This window comes from Mustela nigripes, chromosome 10 (assembly GCF_022355385.1).
Source record: "Mustela nigripes isolate SB6536 chromosome 10, MUSNIG.SB6536, whole genome shotgun sequence".
Lineage (NCBI taxonomy): Eukaryota > Metazoa > Chordata > Mammalia > Carnivora > Mustelidae > Mustela > Mustela nigripes.
The window spans coordinates 23,900,388-23,920,097 of NC_081566.1; the positions used below are offsets into that span (position 1 = coordinate 23,900,388).

Genomic DNA, 19,710 nt, shown 5'->3' on the forward strand with positions numbered 1-19,710 from the left:
AAGAACAAATCTTTGTCAACACCATTCAGGCACCCTGACTGATTCTGTTTCTCAGTTGTTTAAAAAAGAATGTTGGGCATGACTCCGGTCATGACAGGAGCTAGTTCCTCGCTGCCCTTCAAGATTGGGAAGTATTAATGAAGTCAAGCGATATAAAGTAAAATATTCTTGGATCCAGAACTAGATAGCCAACTGGTTTTACTCAATAATTATAGAATTTATTGACTAAAACACCCAGAGTTAAATATATGTGTTTTGAGTAGAAGTACCCACTAGTACAGATAAAAAGAAATGTCTTGTGTAAAGACATTCATTTTTGTAAAACACATTGAATAAAGAGCTTCATTTATTTCCTTGAAACGACTACGTTAACATTAATATCAGAGTGGCTTTCGATTAAATTATAAAGCAGTAAGTTAGAGGAAGCTCGCGCTAAAGGCTGCTCTTTCCCTTTTGTTCCCGTTCTCACATTATTTCATCAAGCTCCAGATAGGAAGAAACATGTTGAGCAGTAAGAATTTGCATCCATTCTTCTTTCCACACACATGAAAAACAACTACCATTTCATGTTTACACTGAAAAACATGTGTTCTGACACTCAGCAGCATTTCTAAGGTCAAAAAGCTACTATGTCTATTTCCTATGGATAATACAAAGCATGTATGAAAGGGACAAATGCCACTGAATGTTCTGTACATAAGAATATAACAAGGTGACATTTCTTTCCTCCTGCTCTCTCGGGTAAGACAATGACATGTTATAAACTGCAAACACAGCCCCGCCAATATAAATAACTAAAGGCTACAAAAAATTTTTACTTCCACATAATTACCATCTAACCTTTCCCAGTATGTTTCATAGGGAGCCAGTGGAGTTAACGGGATACTGTAATGTTTTTGCAAACACGTATCCAACAGTCATTCCAGCCCATTTTTCCCAGGATTTGTCTGGAAGGGAAAAGCCGCTCATGCTTGGGGGATGAGCCTCCCAGTAGGAAAGACGGAGGCCTATTTGAAATCGAAGCAGGTATGGCAGAGGGCTTGCTTTTATTTGGAAAATTCGCAAGGCAAATATCCTCAAACAGAAATTAATTTGATTTTCAACAAAATAAATGCCTACCTACATGAAGCAATGGTACAGCCACGTGGCGGTGCAGCTCCAAACCATAGCGGAGCCGCATGTCCCGCGTCGGGAGGCACTCTGTGTGCCTCCTCGGAAAGCAACCCTCTGCTTAGCAGCCAAGAGCCAACAGAACAGACTTTCCCTGCTGCCTTCGGGGACTGAGAACATCTTTGGGTAAACGTTTTCCAGGTGTAATTTCAAGTCTCCAACAGAAGTTGAACAGAAACCCAAAAAGGGAACATGAAGTCACCTTCCAAAGAGGCTGCAGAATAGGTAATATTCCTCCCTCTCCTCCTCAGGCTGCAGCCGGCCAGCCCCTCAGGTAACACAAACAAGGTGCTGGGCTCTAGGCTGGGCCTGTTGCCATGGCGCTCCGCCTAGAAGGAGAGCAGGGCTGGGAGGCAGCAGGAAGAAGCTGCTGTCTTAAGGACTCGGGAGCGTGCTCTGTGAACGTGACCATTTTAAGACAGGAAGGAAGGAATGGCAACGTCTACCACTCATTTTTAGTAACAGTTTCTCAAAGTCAGAGGCCGTTGGGAAAAAAACAGGCAACTCTGTGGGTGGAAGAGCATCTCTTAAATAGAGGAACAAACCTGAGCTTTGGCTCATCTCCTCCATGATTCCCTGCCCCCCACTAGAAGGCATTCACTACATCCTACTTGTGAGAACAATCTTTCTCTCACATCTGTTCTATTTCCTTTGCAGTATTTACCCTAGTTTAATGTTCCCAGGTATTATTTTTTTATTAACTTATCTGGACTACACATTTTTTTTAAAAGAAAGAGATGGATAAAAATCCTTATTTACTGTTTTTACAATGCTGAACAAATTTCATTTTGATGCTTATGTCTAACTTCCAAACGCAGCCATCAACAGATATTACAACCAAGACATCTGGAAATAGAATCCAAAACTTCTCCTAGTTATTGAAATTGCAATGATTAATTTGTAGTTCACAATCTCCTATTGTTCAGCATGTAGGTATGTGTGTGTACACACACTTATACCCTCATACCCATGAACTGAACACCAAAGTCACTAGTGTGTCACTTATTTATTACTACTGAATAAATAAGCAAGCCCTTCCTGTATTGGAAAAAATGTCTCTGGGAAGACAGAAGTAATTCTCAGAGAAGCAGGATTACAGTAAACAGGAAGATCAAGCAGCCTGGGAATGGTTTGAGGTGGTGGTGGGGGGAGGTATTATCAGGCAAATGGTTTTATGTAATAGCATTAGTAACTCACATCCCCTCTAAATCATGTTTATCTCCTCCTGTACCTTCACGGGAATTGATTTTTCTTAGCTCTGCTAACTAGAGAGTTTTAAGAACCCTGTATGGCACAACAGCTTACTTCTATAATGTAAAATAGAAGGTGGATTTACAGAGAGAATAATTGGAGTTTAAGGTCATTTTTCCTAGTCCAGTCTGACGATGGCCTTCATCAAGGAACCTAGCCTTGAAAGTGGACCTTGTGAATCTCTTGACTACTAGCCAGAGTTCTCTTCCCAACTCCTGCATGTCTGCCTCCAAACCCCATCATCCCAAACACTAAGTAAGAATCATTCAGGGCTCCAGTATAATTATTTCTTGGTTTAATTGGGAAACTGCTTTCCAGAAGCAATTTTACTTTCAATTAAGGAACACCGTATTCTTTACATTTTTGTTTTAAGGTCAGCAAACAACCTTGATTGCTATGTAAACTCCAAGGCCTCCAGCAAGGTGATGGGTAAGGGTTAAAAATGTAATTGCTTTGGTGATGAAGATTTACCTGCTGCTTCTGACCTATTTAAGAGATAAACTACAAGAGAAGCCTTCAATTACTCACTACAGTGAATAAGTATTTCATTGCTTTAACCCACATCCCTATCTTAAATCAGTCTTAGAAGACAAAAGTGAAGGGTTGGGGGATGGGGAGCCAATGCACACACCACTGGATACACTGATAGAAAAAAAAAAGGAGCCAAAGAACTCTGATTAGTGTGATGTTAAGTAAAACACAGCTGGATTTTTCTCAGCTTCACCATTCAATTTTTTAAAAAGCCGTATTTCCCCCAAAGTGCTAGTGGTGCTTGGATGTGCTAGCTCAATCTGCCATGTGTTTACCGATTCAGTCCCAAATCATCCAGGAAATTTTTAATTAAAAATGCTTATTGCCACACAAAATCCTGCACTCCAGAGCAGGTGAATTTCTGCTGGGCTTGGCAGTTATGATTCCAGATCGCTTCACTGAATTCTTGAAGAAACAGCTCAGCCGTAAGGTGGGTGCAGAAATGTATGTTCATATACACTAGTATGTATTCCTAAGGCACTTTACCTTGTTTGAGAATTTCCCAGGTAGTAACTAACAAGATTCAGAATCCTAATACTCTACCAGTAAATACGCATAGGGTCCAATAAGTTTTTAAAACTTGCATCTGAGATCTCACTCTGGGAAAAATGTGGCTTTACCTGAACCTTACATTTTATTGTTTATCGACCTGATACATCTTTTGAAAAAGGAGATCTTTCCCTGTGCTATAATTTTAAAGGTTTCCTTCCTTGGATTAAACAACAACAACAACAAAATAAATTAGAACTCATTCACCAGAATTCTACTTGTGGGCTCAGAAGAATGTCCTCCCTGAGGATCCTAGCTGCACTGGTTTATTTGCTGTAGTTAAAGCCAGTCCCTACTGCTTAAATTACTCACTGATTTTTATGTTAGCTTTAAAAAATATACCACACAACCACTGACACAAAAAGCTATTTATAGAAACATGACATATATTGCTGATCTTCCCTCTCCCTACTCTCAGCCTCTAGACAGGATGGTCTAATGAGCCCAACTGCTAACGGTAAAAAAGGGTATTTGTCAGCCTGAGTTGTCACTTAAAATGAACAAACTCATGGTAAGGAAATATATCATCATAGACAAAAATGACATTCAACCTATTTTGGTACACATTCATATTTGGTACACATGCAGGTATATATGAAGTGAAGGAAGACAAAAAAAAACCCCAAGATTATAAATATTAAAACATGTTTAGGTGCGCAGAAATCTCAACTAACCTCCAATATGACAGACACTAGGAACAATCTCTTTATAGAAACTGTGCCATACTGTAATATACCTATTGCTTTTTGTCTTTAAGTTGCAAATGGAACTGCCTACTGAATTAAACACAACTATATTGAATTTTTAAAACCCTATAAAACAATGTAAAGAAAAGGGAACCTTCTTATACTGTTAGTAGGAATGCAAACTGGTACAGTCACTCTGGAAAACAGTATGGAGATGCCTCAGAAAGTTAAAAATAGAGCTATCCTATGATCCAGCAATAGCACTATTAGGTATTTGCCCAAAGGACACAAAAATACTGATTTGAAGGGATACAAAGGACACAAAAATACTGATTTGAACATGCACCCCCATTTATAGCAGCATTATCAACAATAGCCAAAATATGGAAAGAGCCCAAATGTCCACCAACTGATAAATGGATAAAGAAGTTGTAGTGTATATACACAATGGGATATTACTCGGCCATAAAAAGAATCTTGCCATTTAACAACAAAGTGGATAGAGCTAGAGAGCATTATGCTAAGTGAAATAAGTCAGAGAAAGACAAATACCATATGATTTCACTCATATATGGAATTTAAGAAATGAAACAGATGAATGTGTGGGGGCAAAAAAAGAGGGAGGCTAACCATAAAACAGTCTCTTAACTACAGAGAACAAACTGAGGGTTGCTGGAGAGGACATGGGTGGAGGGGGATGGGTGAAACAGGTGAAGGGCATTATGGAGGGCACTTGCTGTGATGAGCGATCCATTACTAAATTCTACACCTGAAACTAATATTTGACTCTATGTTAAACTAGTTGGACTTTAAATAAAATGTGAAACAAACAAGCAAAACCAACTAAACCAAACCATACTCACAAACAACTCAACTAACATACTTACTAGTTAAAGAGTGATTGAAAAGACTAACAACTTTACTCTTTCTCCAATTTAGGTTAGACTTTTGGTCTCATAATTGCTATACAATAAGTATCGGTGAGAGAAGTATAAATAAGGAAAAACTGGTGGAATTCAATGACATTTACTTCTTACTCATTTTTTTTTTAAAGATTTTATTTATTTGACAGAGAGAGATCACAAGTGGATAGAGAGGCAAGCAGAGAGAGAGGAGGAAGCAGGCTCCCTGCAGAGCAGAGAGCCCGATGTAGGTGGGACTTGATCCCAGAACCCTGAGATCATGACCTGAGCTGAAGGCAGAGGCTTAACCCACTGAGCCACCCAGGTGCCCCAACTCATTCTTAAACTCTTGACTATTTGCTTTCCCATTACTTTCTCCTTCAGTTGAATATATATGTATGAACTAATGTATCCATCCAACAATTACTTGGTGTACATTATATGTCAGGCACTATACTAGAGGTAGATGCAAGAAATACAATGGTGAAGAAAGGCATAGTCCTTGTACTCACCGCAGTATATCATCTGGTTAGCCATTAAAATAAAATGTGGTAAGATCTATGAAAAAAGATGCAAAAGAGGCTCTATGAGCATTTACCAAGGGCCTTGGATCTTAACTGGGATTCAGAGAAACTTTCTTGGAGGAAAAAATAATGTGAACTTGTGACCTCAACTTAGCTCCATGCAGACCTGGAGGTGTAGTTCTAGAGGGAACTGCTAGCCTGTTGAGAAGGCCTGTAGTGAAAGTATTCAAGTCTGAGGTGTTTAAGGAACTGAAGAGAATTCAGCACTGTGGCTCTGGTGCAGTGTGGGTGAGTACAGGGAAAGAGAGAAGAGGGGTGGGGATCACTGAGGCTTAAGAAACATCATGATGGGACTTGTAGTAATGTGGGTGTTTCAATTTGGAACAAACAAACAAAACAACAGTGGATGGACATGGAAAGGTTTTGTGTGGTTGAGGGGGAACGACCTGATCAGAAGTGTACCTCAGTAAGAGTACTCTGGCTAAGGTGCGGAGAAAAGAGAGGCACAAAGAGAGGGCAGACAAGAAATGGAACACTTAGAGACTAAGTTCACAGATTATGGCAGTAATGTGAATCAAGATCATGAACAATAGATTAGCAGAAGTGGATGGATTTGAGAGATAATTAGGAGGTAAACAGGTCTTAGGCTTAGCAGCCGGTTAAGCATCGGTCTTCGGCTCAGGTCATGATCCCAGGATCCTGGGATAGAGTCCCGTATCAGGCTCCTTGCTCAGGAGGGAGCCTGCTTCTCCCTCTGCCTCTCTCTCTCTCTTTCTGTCTCTCATGAACAAATAAATAAAATCTTTTTTTTCTTTTTTTCTTTAAAAAAAAAAAAGGTTAAAAAAAAAAAGAAGAAAGGGACGCCTGGGTGGCTCAGTTGGTTAAGCAGCTGCCTTCGGCTCAGGTCATGATCCCAGCTGGGATCGAGTCCCACATTGGACTCCTTGCTCGGCAGGGAGCCTGCTTCTCCCTCTGTCTCTGCCTGCCATTCTGTCTGCCTGTGCTTGCTCTCTCTCCCTCTCTCTGACAAATAAATAAAATATTAAAAAAAAAAAAAAAGAAGAAGAAGGTAAATAGGTCTTAATGATGGAATGTTGGAGGAATCAGGGAGAGAGTAGAGCCGAGGATGAGCTCCTGGGCAGAAAGATGGTGATATCCTTTACAGAGATGGGGAATGAAAGGCAACACGTGTTGAAGTGAGGGTGGAAATGAAATCAAGTTATGTAAAAGATAAGTTCAAGGTTTCTCTGAGTAGATATTTGCTGTAGACTGAATGTTTGTGTCCCCCCCCCCCCAAATTTATGTTGAAATGTTAAACTCTAAGGTGATGGTTATTTGGAGGTGTGACCTATGGGAAGTGATTACATAATGAGAGTGGAGCCCTCATGAATAAGATTTATACCCTTATAAAATACACCCAGGAGAGATCCACTGCTCATTCTCCCATGTGAGAACACAGTGAAAAGATGGAACTTTTGAATCAAGAAGGTCCAGACCAGATAACGAATCTGCCTGAGATTTGTTCTTGAACTTCTCTGCCTCTGGAACTATGAGAAATAAATTTCTTTTTATTATAAGCTACCTAGTAGTCTACAGCGTTCTGTTATAGCCCCCCTGACTAGACTAAGACTCTATGACTACTGCAAGACAACATGCAGGTCAAGAAAAAGTCTTAAGAAAATAACCCAAGGAATGCTAGTATCTAAACCTATAGATCTGACAAAAAAAGAAACTGAAGAATTTAAAAGACTGAAGGAAACTTAAAAGATTGGAGTATAAAAGCCCGGAAAGAGAGCCCTCAAGAAGCATGGACTGTCCATTACTGCAGATCAGTATGTTAAAATATTAATAGTAGCCGCTGGATATGTGGACTGAGAGATAATTGAGACTGTGGTAAGAGTAATTTCAGTGAAGCAATGAGTACAAAGATAAGACTGCAGTAGGCAGAGATAATGAATGGGATGTGAGAAACTAGAGACTAACTCATGGAGTCTGACAGTGAAGAGGTGGGAAATAACTAGAGGGAAACATGAGGTGGAAATGGGCTTAAAGGTGCTTTTCCCCCACCAATGAATCACTTTCTTCCCCTTAAACAATGAAGAAATAAACACTCATGGGTAATAAATTCCAAGAGCCTAGAAGGTTGGAAGGTGAAGAATATAAATAAATATAGGTACCTTCCTCAATCTCCCAGAGAAAATACTATTAACAATGCTTGTGACCCTTCTTTTTATTCGCAGATAACCAAATATATACATATACATTGCACACACACACACACACATACAGATTTCTACCATACTTTTTTTCCTTAAGAGTGTATTTTGGACTTCTGTTCATATTGGAACAGATAGAGATGATTCGCTTCTTCTTAATAACCATACAGAATTCCCTTATATGGGCCTATAGTGGTTTAACCAGTCCCTAAGGACCATCTCAGTCTTTTTTTCTTTTCTTTCTCTTCTGTGATCACCACCCAGTTTCAAAAAGTATCTTAGTATACATATCTTAATGCACATGTGCATGATTTATGGTTTAGATGTGAAACTGCTAGATTGAAGAGATCATATATTTAAAATTTTGATATTGCTAAATTATCCTACATAAAATATGGCATTATAAAAAGAAATATGGCATCAATTTAAACTCCTACAAATGATGCGTGTTTCTATATAGGCTATCACCAAAACTGGATATGGCTGAACTTGAAAAACTTTTGCCAGGATAATTGGTAAAAAACTGTATTTCATTATTGCTTTCTTATGCATTTCTTTATGGGTTTGAGACATTTTAATATAATCATTGCAATCTCAGTTACCTTTTCTGTGAGTTATAAGCTGCTATTTCATGTTCTTAAAACTTTTTTCTAATTGCTGAACTTAACTGATACGTAAATGTTCTTTGCATGTTAATTAGTACCTTTCCTGTCATAGTCATAATTACTTCCCCCAGTTGATGCTTAGAAAGAATTCTTCCATTCCAAGATCATAAGAAATCCAGCTACTGTATTTTCTTTTAGTGCTTTTGTTTTATTTTTTCACCAAATACATTTGGATTTATTAGGGGAGGAGAGACAAAAAGGAGTACAAAAGGGAGTCAGCTTTTTATTTCAGCAAATTATGGAAACATAATGACCACAAACTGACACTTTCATTATCACTGCATTCTAGACTACTCTTGTTAAGAGTTGCTATTTTGAGTATGTTTACATGTATGTCTATATATGTGATTTTTACCTTCCATTTTCCTTTCTTTCTCAATCATTTCCTCAGCAAGCGAGGATCCATATCAACACATGCAACAGAGTATAATGGAAAAGACACTCAACTCGGAGCCAAAAGCATGTATTTCTGTCACCTCAAACCACTCACTAGCTATATGTGATGTAGGACAAATTCTTTCTGAATCTTAGTTACCTCATTTGTAAAATGTGGATAATGATTTCTCTTCTACCCTTCACACAGTTACTGTGAGAACCAAATGTTATAATGTATGATTTCACAAACATTTCATAAACAACAGCACCATAAAAATGGGGCTAACATTGCAAACATGGGACTTTTTCACAGTGATATGACATGAATTTATTTTATGTAAAGTATTCATTTGGTTGAGATCAAGATAGTTATTCCTCAAAATATTCTTTGTTGTGAGAATATGAAGATAGATGGAATAAATGTACATGAACAACTTTTTCTATTAAGATAAAGCATTCTAATGAATGATTAAATGCTCTCATGACACAACTGGATTGGATTTTAGTTCATAAAACTAGGGGACCCTTAATTGGCCTACAGCAGTAAACACTGATAAGAGAAACTATAATCTATAGCCAGACTGTATTAATTAATAACCTGAAATCCAATAATTTCTGAGATACTGTCATTCTATGCACGTATACCATATTGAAAAATATTCTTCTCCTTTATTATATAGAATTCATTTGCAGTCTTCTGTTTCAGGCCAACAAACATTAAGTTCCTTGATAGGACAGGCATCGTGCGAAAGAATGAGGATACAAAAGCTGTTTGTACTCTTGACGAGCTTCCAATCTGCTGCAGTAAGCAGAAACATGAAAAGATAAATTCAGTAGAAAGTAATAAAGCCTATAAGAGTCCTGTAAGTTTGGCCATTAGTGGGTACATGGGATAGGTGCCTGCTTTAGGATGATGGATGGGAAGAACAAGGCAAAGAAGTCCAAAGGCATACAATTCCTTATTTGGGTATTGTTGCATGAGTATGAATTAGAATGTTATAAATTATGACAAAGGACGGGGGTATGAATAGGTAGTGGTATCTGGGATAGAGAGGGCAGCAAGATCAAAAGCAAAGAAATACAGAACTCCTATGACAGACTTGTCATAGGAGTGGTAGGAGATAATGCTGAGAGTTAGGTATAGACAGGGCCATGTTGCACTTTGTATGTTTTGCTAAAGACCACAGATTAATAAAGGTATTATATACACATCTGATGATAGTAAAATCGCAGTTTCAATCGAGACATAAGAGAAAACAGATTTGTATACTGAATTCAAGTACCAAACAAACTACAGAACTTACAAAGGAAATGTTCCAGAGCCAGTTCTATTACCTTGAACCTCTTAGAACAAGACTATAAAAAGTGGTCAAAGGGACACCTGGGTGGCTCAGTCAGTTAAGCATCTGCCTTCCGCTCAGGTCCTGCTCGAGCCCCTCACTGGGCTCCCTGCTCAAAGGGAGTCTCCTTTCCATCTCCCTTTGCCCCTCCCCCCAGCGTGTGCGCGCACTCTCTCTCTCTAAAATGAACAAATAAAATCTTAAAAAAAGAAGTGGTCAGAGTATGAAGAAGGGAAAGCATTTTGTGAGAGAGAATTTTTGGAGAAAGCTGTGAGGCTCATCCCCCTGACTCCCACCAGGGAAATGGCTAGATGATGCATACAGGGTGAAGTTCGATTCCATCTGGAAAATCTAGATGATGAGAAATGACTAGATGTTGGTGGCAGAACCTAGGAGGGTTGATGCTTTTAGATTAGCCTACACTCCGAGAGGTTTGTCAGGGCAAAGGATGTGTGGGTATTTCCTGTGGAACAAGAGTACTAGAAGGGCAAAGAGAGCAGAAGAACAAGGATTCTTTCCTAGAAATTGTGAAAGGAGTTGCTAGTGAACATCTGAGATAGACATATACCCACTAACCTCAATGAAACCATAGATGAGAGCTCCTTAGAGATGAGACATTTGTGAAGTATTCCCCAACATATCCCACGAGGAAACAGTAAGCTTTAAACATTGGGCAGGCTCAGATAGCATTATGGAGGGCTACGATAGTACTAGAACTTTATCGACTTTTTTCTCCTTTCTGTCTTCTCTTGCCCAGAACCTTCTGGCAACTTCTAAAACCATGATTAGTAAGCTGGAAGGGAAGAGCAGATCTGGAGAGAAATAAGTAGTTTATAATGTTTCCTTCACCAAAGGAAGGCAGGCTCCCTATAAACTGGCTTGGCTGGGCCAAGTTCTTAGTTTTGATATCTTGGACCGAACACCCATACATTCTGAGTCAAGACCTTTTTATTTCAAACAACAAAATATTAAATACATGGATTGGTGACCTAAATATAAAAGCTAAAAATCATAAAAATTCTGGAAGAAAAGATAGGTGAAAATCTCTTGGGACATTAAAAAAAAAAAAAAAAAACACAACACTGTAAACACAGCTGGTGGGGATGTAAAATGGCTACAGATATTCTGGAAAAGAGTTTGGCAGTTTCTTGTATACCTATACCTGTGCCTACCATCCAACAAAGCAACTGCACTCAGTGTGCATTTACACCAGAGAAGTGAAAACTTAAGCATAGGCAACTTTTCTTCATGTGTATTCAAATCTTCTTCAGTGGGTGAGTGATTCACAAACTTTGGTACATCCATACAGTGGAACACTACTCAGTAGTAACAAGGAGCAAACTACTGATAGATGCAACAACTTCGGTGGATTTCAAGGGCATTCTATGCACTGAACTAAGGGCAATCTTAATTGGTTATATGCTATATGATTCCACTTAAATAACAGTCTTGAAATAGGATAACTATAGAGATGGAAAACAAATTAGTGGTTGCTAGAGGACAACGTTGGTTGTGGGGAGGAGGGTAAGACTGAAGGGGCAGAGGGAATTCTTTTCTGGTAATGGAACAATGCTACATCTTGATTGTGGCGGTGATTACAGAAATCTGTATATATAGGATTACATTGCATAGAACTATGCAAAACATGAAAATTGGTGAAAACTGAGTAAAGTCTATAGTCCAATTAATAGTACTGTGCCAAGATCAATGATCTGATTTTGATATTATAGTATAGTTATAAGATATAGCTCTTGGAGGAAGCTGAGGAAGAGGTTTATAAGACTCTACATACTATTTTTATAATTTCTTGTGAAGTTGTACTTTGTACTTTACAATTTCTTGTGAAATTGTACTTTGAATATAAATTAAAAAATTAGTTTTAATTAGGAGAAACTCAAGAAGCTCAGTATATTGTCCCAAAATTCTCCCTACAAATGGAGCACCACACTTTTAGGGATCTCCTGACAATGAACAAGCGGACTGCTTTAAAACCATGCTTTGTCAGTAGGCCTCAGAATTGAGGACATCACTGTGAGGGTTTTTATTTGAGGGATGTGTGAAGGGGTTAAGAAAATTCTATCCCATGTGTTTTTACCTTTACCTCAAGATCGGTAAATTTAAGTAGCATTTCCAGAGCAAGGATGACCACCTGACAGGTAGTCGGAACCTTGGAATGTCTGATAATGTAGTATGACCACTGTTCTTCAGCATTTCCTCATTTTTTCAACTTTTTAAAAATGTATTTGAATGAAAGGTATAAATATCAGTCTTTTCCAGTCCCAACATCCTCCCACATGACATGGCTTTAATTTGAAAATGTTGCCAATATTGATTCTAGGAAATCACTTTACTGGCTTTTATCCGATTAGATGGCTTTGGAACTATGATGACTTTGTGACATCCTATTGATTTTGCCTCTAAAATGTTCCTCCTATCTTGCTTGTCTCTGCCTCTTCATTCCCAGTGTCACTATCCTCCTTACAGCCCTCATTATTTCCGACAATAGCTCTTTGCTAACTGTTTTCCCAAACTTAGTCTCTGCATACCAAATCATTTAAAATTCCATTCCTGGATTAATCTATACATGGCACAATTCTGATTAGGTCATTTCCTTGCTTTAAAGTGTTTAAAGGCTCCCCAATGCCTATTACAATAAAATCCAAACTCCTCAGTGTGACGTTCAAGGACTTCCCTGTATATGGGGTATTAGGTTGAAAATAATTTTCACTCACAATTTTAAAGACATTTCTCCAACGACTTCCAATTTTTAATATTTCTATTGAGAATTACAATGTGATCATTCCACTCATCCTCTGTATGTAACCTATTTTTTCTTTCCAGAAGCTTTTAAGATTTTTTTTTTTTAAGTTTCAGTGATCTGTTATTTCTTGATGATGTGAATTGGGGTGTGTGTGTGTGTGTGTGTGTCTATCTGTCTGTCTTGGGGTGGCAGGTCTTTTGTCTTTTTTCATTCACTGTGCTGGGAATTTAATTGTCACTGCAACCTGAACATTTATATTTTCTTGTATTGTTTCTTTGACAATTTCCTCTCTGAAGTTTTCCTATGTTCTCTTGTCCTAGAATCTTCTGGGTTAATTTTCTCAATTTCTGTTCCACTTTCTGGAAGAGTGACTGGACTTGAGCTTTTATCTTTTTAATTTCTAAGCTCTCTTTCTTAATTCTTTGATGTTCCTTTTCTTGTATCATCTCATTGCTCTTTCATAGATGTACAATCTTATCTTTCGAAAATATTATGCTTTAAAGTTGTCTTTGGCTCTGTAGTGTTTCTGTTTCTTCTGTTTTTTTTTTTTTTTTTTTTCTCCCTCTTATTTATTTGTTTTGCTCTCTTTCATGTCAAAGACTTTCCTCCAATATCTGGAGATTCTTGGTTATTTGTTTATATTTAATAGTAAAGCACTAAAAAACACAATGGAAGCTTTGTGCATTGGAACGGGGCTTATAGACTAAGTTTCATTTTAGAGTATTTCCTGGCCAGCTGTTTTGTTTTGTTTTTAATAATTTTAACATTTATATTGAGGTTGAGGTATGATTCACACACCATAAAATCTATCCACTTAAACAGTTTTCAGCATATTCAGATTTGTGCAATTGTCACCACAATCTAATCTTAAAACATTTTCATTGCTCCAAAAAGAAGCCTCATACCAATTAAGTCATTTCTCATATCCCTACCATATATCCCCAGCCTCTGGAAATCATTAATCTACTGTCTCTATAGATTTGCTTATTCTGGACATTTCATAAAGATGGAATCATATAAAATACGGTCTTTTGTGATGGTCTTTTTCACTCAGCATAAAGCTTTCAAGATTTATCCATGTTGTAGCATGTTCCAGTACTTCCTTCCTTTTTATTGCTGAATAATACATCTGGCCTTGAACAACCCAGGTTTGAACTGTGTAGGTCCACGTACTTATAAGTGGATTCTTTTTCAGAAATGCAGTACAGTATTGTAAATATATTTTCTCTTCCTTAGGATTTTCTTAATAACATTTTCTTTTCTCTAGTTAACTGTATAACAAGAACACAGCATATAATACACACACACACACACACACATAAAACATATAAAATATGTGTTGAGTGTTTATGTTACCCATAAGGATGCTGGTCAACAGTGGGCTATTAGCAGTTAGGTTTCTGGGGAGTTACAAATTATATGTATTTTCGACTGTTGCAGGGATGGGAAGGGTATGGTCAGCACACCTAACCCCAGTGTTGAGAGTTCAAGGGTCAACTGTAAGGCATTGTATGGAAATATCATGTTTTGTATATCCATTCATCACCTGATGGATATATGGGTCATTACCACTTTTTGGCTCTTATGAATAATGTTGCTATGTACATTCATGTACAAGTTTTTGTAGTGACCTACGTTTTCATTTCTCCTGGATATACTTAGGAGTGGAATTACCACAGGGGATTTTAAGAGGCAAACATAAATGTTGTTATCTGTAGGTCTTTCTGTCTGTGTTGCTCAGTTTCTTAAATTTGCTATGTGATAAATGTAAGCCTGACTACTGGCCTTCTAAAGCTGGGTGGAAGCTGACTCACTGCAGAGTTTGAGGTGGATGGGTAAATCAACCTCATTTTTTTGCTAGGGACTGCTAATTATCTTTCAAATGTCCATCCCTCCCTCCTTCCTTAAAAATAGACTCTTGCAGGGGCGCCTGGGTGGCTCAGTGGGTTGGGCCTCTACCTTCGGCTCAGGTCGTGATCTCAGGGTCCTGGGATGGAGCCCCACATCAGGCTCTCTGCTCAGCAGGGAGCCTGCTTCCTCCTCTCTGCCTTCCTCTCTCTGCCTGCCTCTCAGCCCACTTGTGATCTCTCTCTGTCAAATAAATAAATAAAACTAAAAAAAAAAAAAAAAGACTCTTGCATTATTGGAGAAAATGATGAACCCAGGTATAACATTTCCTAGCCTCACTCTGCAGAAAGAGATGGTAATGAAACACAAGAGAAGTTGCTGGATGGGGTTTAAGGGAAATGGCTTTAAAGGGAAAACATTTAAGTGGAAGACAGGAATCCTTTTATGATGCCTGAAACATGGGTGCTATTGGCTGAAGCTTTAGTAGCTAGACTATGTCCATAAAGATCCTTGAAGACCCTAAGGATGGGAGAGGAAAAAGCCTGCAAAGAGTCCTGGTCCCTTAGCTCTGGACTGCCCATCTTCAGATTTCTTTTAGGTGAGGAAGAAATAATTTTACTTGTTTAAGCCATTACTACTTGGAGTACCAGTTAACTACCAGTCTATCTGAATCCTAAGTGATAGATTTCAGAATTTCATTCTGTAGGCAACTACATCTGATCACCCCCTAATTGTAAGTAATCTGTCATTCAGCTTTCTCCTCCTTTCATCAAAGATGGAGTTCATATTTCTATTTCCTATACTGAGAAATTTTTAAGACAAAAAAAGCAGAAGCTTTTTACCTACCAACTTCAAAACTGGAACTTTACCTTTCCAATCTTATTTCCTACCTTCTGCTTTATACACCATGAACTATTCAGAATTTCTCTTTAAGCTCCATAATTTCCCACAATCTGCTTTTGCTCATTATTTTCATTCTGAGAAAAGCTCTCTCCCTGTATCTGTTTCTAAGTTCAAATGATACCTGTTCTACTCACGGGTCACTGCTTAAAAGGTTGTTTCCTGAATATCCAGCCAGAAGTCATCTCAGCCCACCTGTACTATTCTCTCCTGAACACTGACTTCTTTTGTTGGACTCTCCTGAGCTTGGGGGCCATGTCTTTAGTTCTCTACATTCGTCTGTAGTGCATAGCTTTCTGGTGTGTACCTAACCATCACACATGTATTACTGTATATCAAGAAATTCGGTTTCTAGAAATATTAATTGGCAAAAGCTTGCCTGTACCTCACAATTGCATAAAGGAAACTCCAAGTATTACTATAAACTGACCCAAAAAGCAACGACTCATGGAACACTACATCAAAAGCTAATGATGTACTGTATGGTGAATAATTAAAAAAAAAAAAAAAAAAAGAACAAGAAGAAGAAACCACACTGGTAACCTAATTCCACCACAGCATTATAACAGAGTTTACAACCAGTAGATCATTGGTTATATAAACCTGGAGCTGCAAGGGTCTTTCTGATTAGTCAAATCTGTACATTAAAATATCCTATGGTATTCTGCACAGAAAAGCTTACTGATCATATGTAGTAAAACTCACTTAAGCCTGTGTATCTGGGGGTACCTGGGTGGCTCAGTGGTTAAACCTCTGCCTTCAGCTCAGGTCATGATCTCAGGGTCCTGGGATCGAGCCCCACATTAGGCTCTCTGCTCAGCAGGGTGCCTGCTTCCCTTCCTCTCTCTCTGCCTGCCTCTCTGCCTACTTGTGATCTCTGTCAGATAAATAAATAAAATCTTAAAAAAAACAACAACAACAACACTGTGTTTCTGTCATTTTAAAGTAGTAACTCAGACCTCATGAGAAAATTTTACCTTTTTAAAATGCTATGAGTGCAGATAAGTTTTGTGGTTATCAAAATCCTTAAAGAATTCAGCACATCACGACCACTACTGCATTACCCTCTGATACCTCAAGATAGACTCTCTCTTCATCTCGAAGGGGGGAGAGATGAAGTGATTTGCATAGCATCATCATAATGAGAAATTTAATGAAAAACAGTTCTCTGACTTCTTTTGTATTCTGGTCAAATTTGGTGAGGTAAACCACAAAGGAAAAGATTGGCATGTTAGAACTAAATGAAAATCTAACACTTCTATATTTAGTGTTGTACATTCAGTGACACGATTTTAACTTTTTATTATTTATTTATTTATTTATGAGAGTGAGAGTGTGTGTTTATCATGTGTGCAAGTAAAAGGAGGAGCAGAGGCAGAGGGACAAGCAGACTCCTCGATGTACATGTAGCTTAATCTCATGACCTGGAGATCATGACCTGAGCCTAAATCAAGAGTCAGATGCTTAAGTGACTGAGCCACCCAGGTGCCCAGGTACCCCAAAGACATGATATTTATTTATTTATTTATTTATTTATTTATTTTAAAAGATTTTATTTATTCATTTGACAGAAAGAGACACAGTGAGAGAGGGAACATAAGCAGGGGAAGTGGGCGAGGGAGAAGCAGGCTTTCCGCTGAGCTAGGAGCCTGATGTGGGGCTCGATCCCAGGACCCTGGGATCATGACCTGAGCTGAAGGCATATGCTTAACTGGTTGAGCAATGTAGGGGTCTAAAAACAAGAGTGAAAAGTGAAAAGATGGTCAACTTATTATACATTAGGGAACCACAAATTAAAACAAAAAGTCCATCCCCCTGCATCTTTTTTTTGAGAGGCAATACAGCGTAAAGTTTAAAAATGTAGACTCCACGGGCACCTGGGTGGCTCAGTGGGTTAAGCCGCTGCCTTCGGCTCAGGTCAGGATCTCAGGGTCCTGGGATCGAGTCCCGCATCGGGCTCTCTGCTCAGCGGGGAGCCTGCTTCCCTCTCTCTCTCTCTGCCTGCCTCTCCGACTACTTGTGATTTCTCTCTGTCAAATAAATAAAAATAAAAATCTTTAAAAATGTAGACTCCTGACTCACACTTCCTGGATTTGAACCACAGGTCTGCCATTTTCTAACCTTGAACATATAACAGTTATATGTTCAGAAATGTCCACTACATACCCCAAAGGGGGAAACAATTTACTAATTTCTCTGTGTCTCTGTTTCCTCATCCTCAAAATGAGGTCATTACAGTAACTAACTCATAGGATTTGTTATAATGATTAAAGAGACAGTTTATGTAAAATGCTTAGAACAGTGTCTGGCACATAGTAAATACTACCTAGGTGTTTATTATTACTATTTATTCCATCATATGGATACAATGTAAAATGCTGTTTAAAAGATAAAAGTAATCCATGGGGCACCTGGGTGGCTCAGTCAGTTAAGTCTCCAACTTTTGATCTTAGCTTAGGTCTTGATTACAGGATTGTGGGTTCAAGCCCTGCATCAGACTCCAAGCTCCCCCCCCCCCCATTAAAAAAAAACCTAACATAAATAAATAAATAAATAAAAGTAATCCTACTCTGTTGGTGGAAATAGTAATTACTACAGCTTTTTTGAAGGATAATTTGATAATCCGCATACGCTATATGTAGTAGTTTTACTTCAGAAATCTGACTCAATCACATAAGGACAAAACAGTTATATGTTCAGAAATGTCCACTACATGCCCCAAAGGGGGAAACAATTAAAATATCCATCAACACAGAAGTGAAATATGTTACAAAAAACTATAGCATACTAAGAAGGCAGCTGTTAAAATAATGTGGATTTAGATGTACTGACATAAAAGTTGTCCAAAATATTTATATTAAAAAGTAAATCATAAAGTAGTATGTGTAATATGATCCCATTTAAATGAAAATAAGCAAAACATATATATATATGTGTGTGTGTGTGTGTGTGTGTGCATTTATGTATGGATTTTTAAAAGAGTTGTGAAAATATACAAACTGCTAATAAGGTTATTTATATGGGGAGACAGGTAGAGTGAAAGGGCACTTCAACTTTTTGATCTGTACTTAGATACTAAAACTTATTTTTTTTAAAGATCTTATTTATTTATTTATTTTTGGGGAGAGAGCGAGAGTGCACATATTCATGCGCATACACACAAGCAAGGAAGTGGCAGAGGGACAGAGAGAGAGAGAGAGAAAGAGAGAGAGAGAATCTTGAGCAGATTCCTTGCTGAGTGCAGAGACCAACATGGGGCTCGATCTCATGACCCTGAAATCATGACGTGACCAAAATCAAGAGTTAGATAGTTAACCCACTGAGCTACCCAGGCGCCCCTGTACTGAAACTTTTTAAAACAAAGACACATGTATTTTACTATACAATTTAAAAACTGAAAAAAGGGGTTGCTTACTAGGTTTGCCTATCCTACTAAGAAAATCCTGGTTTCTATGGATTTGATATAAGAATATAAATGTTCTGGGATGCCTGGGTGGCTCAGTTGGTTGGACGACTGCCTTCGGCTCAGGTCATGATCCCGGAGTCCCGGGATCGAGTCCCACATCAGGCTCCCAGCTCCATAGGGAGTCTGCTTCACTCTCTGACCTTCTCCTTGCTCATGCTCTCTCTCACTGTCTCTCTCTCAAATAAATAAATAAAATCTTTAAAAAAAAAAAAAAGAATATAAATGTTCTGCTACTGAGATTTAGACACTATATACCATTTTGGAAGAAATGGCCTGACTTGGGCAATCAACACATATAACCCAAGAAAACCAGTTTTTGAAAAAGCCTTTGGTCTCACCTACAATGGTACTGATTCAAAGAACTCACTAGATTAACATTTTGTACCTTAGTTCTATTTATCTCCATCTTCAGTTGATCTGAAGGTAAGAGAGCCTATTTTTAAAAAACATAATATATTCAAACTCTAGTGAGTATATCCCTTTACGGAAGAACAAAGTTTTTGAAAAATTTCTGTATAGGAAACTT

General features: G+C 38.2%; 1 protein-coding gene across 8 annotated transcripts in view; it reads right to left on the reverse strand.

The window, feature by feature from the left end:
* Window positions 1-19,710, reverse strand: part of RASAL2 (RAS protein activator like 2) — a 361,328-nt gene that overhangs the window by 42,138 nt on the left and 299,480 nt on the right. The gene's annotated exons all lie outside the window — the stretch shown is intronic.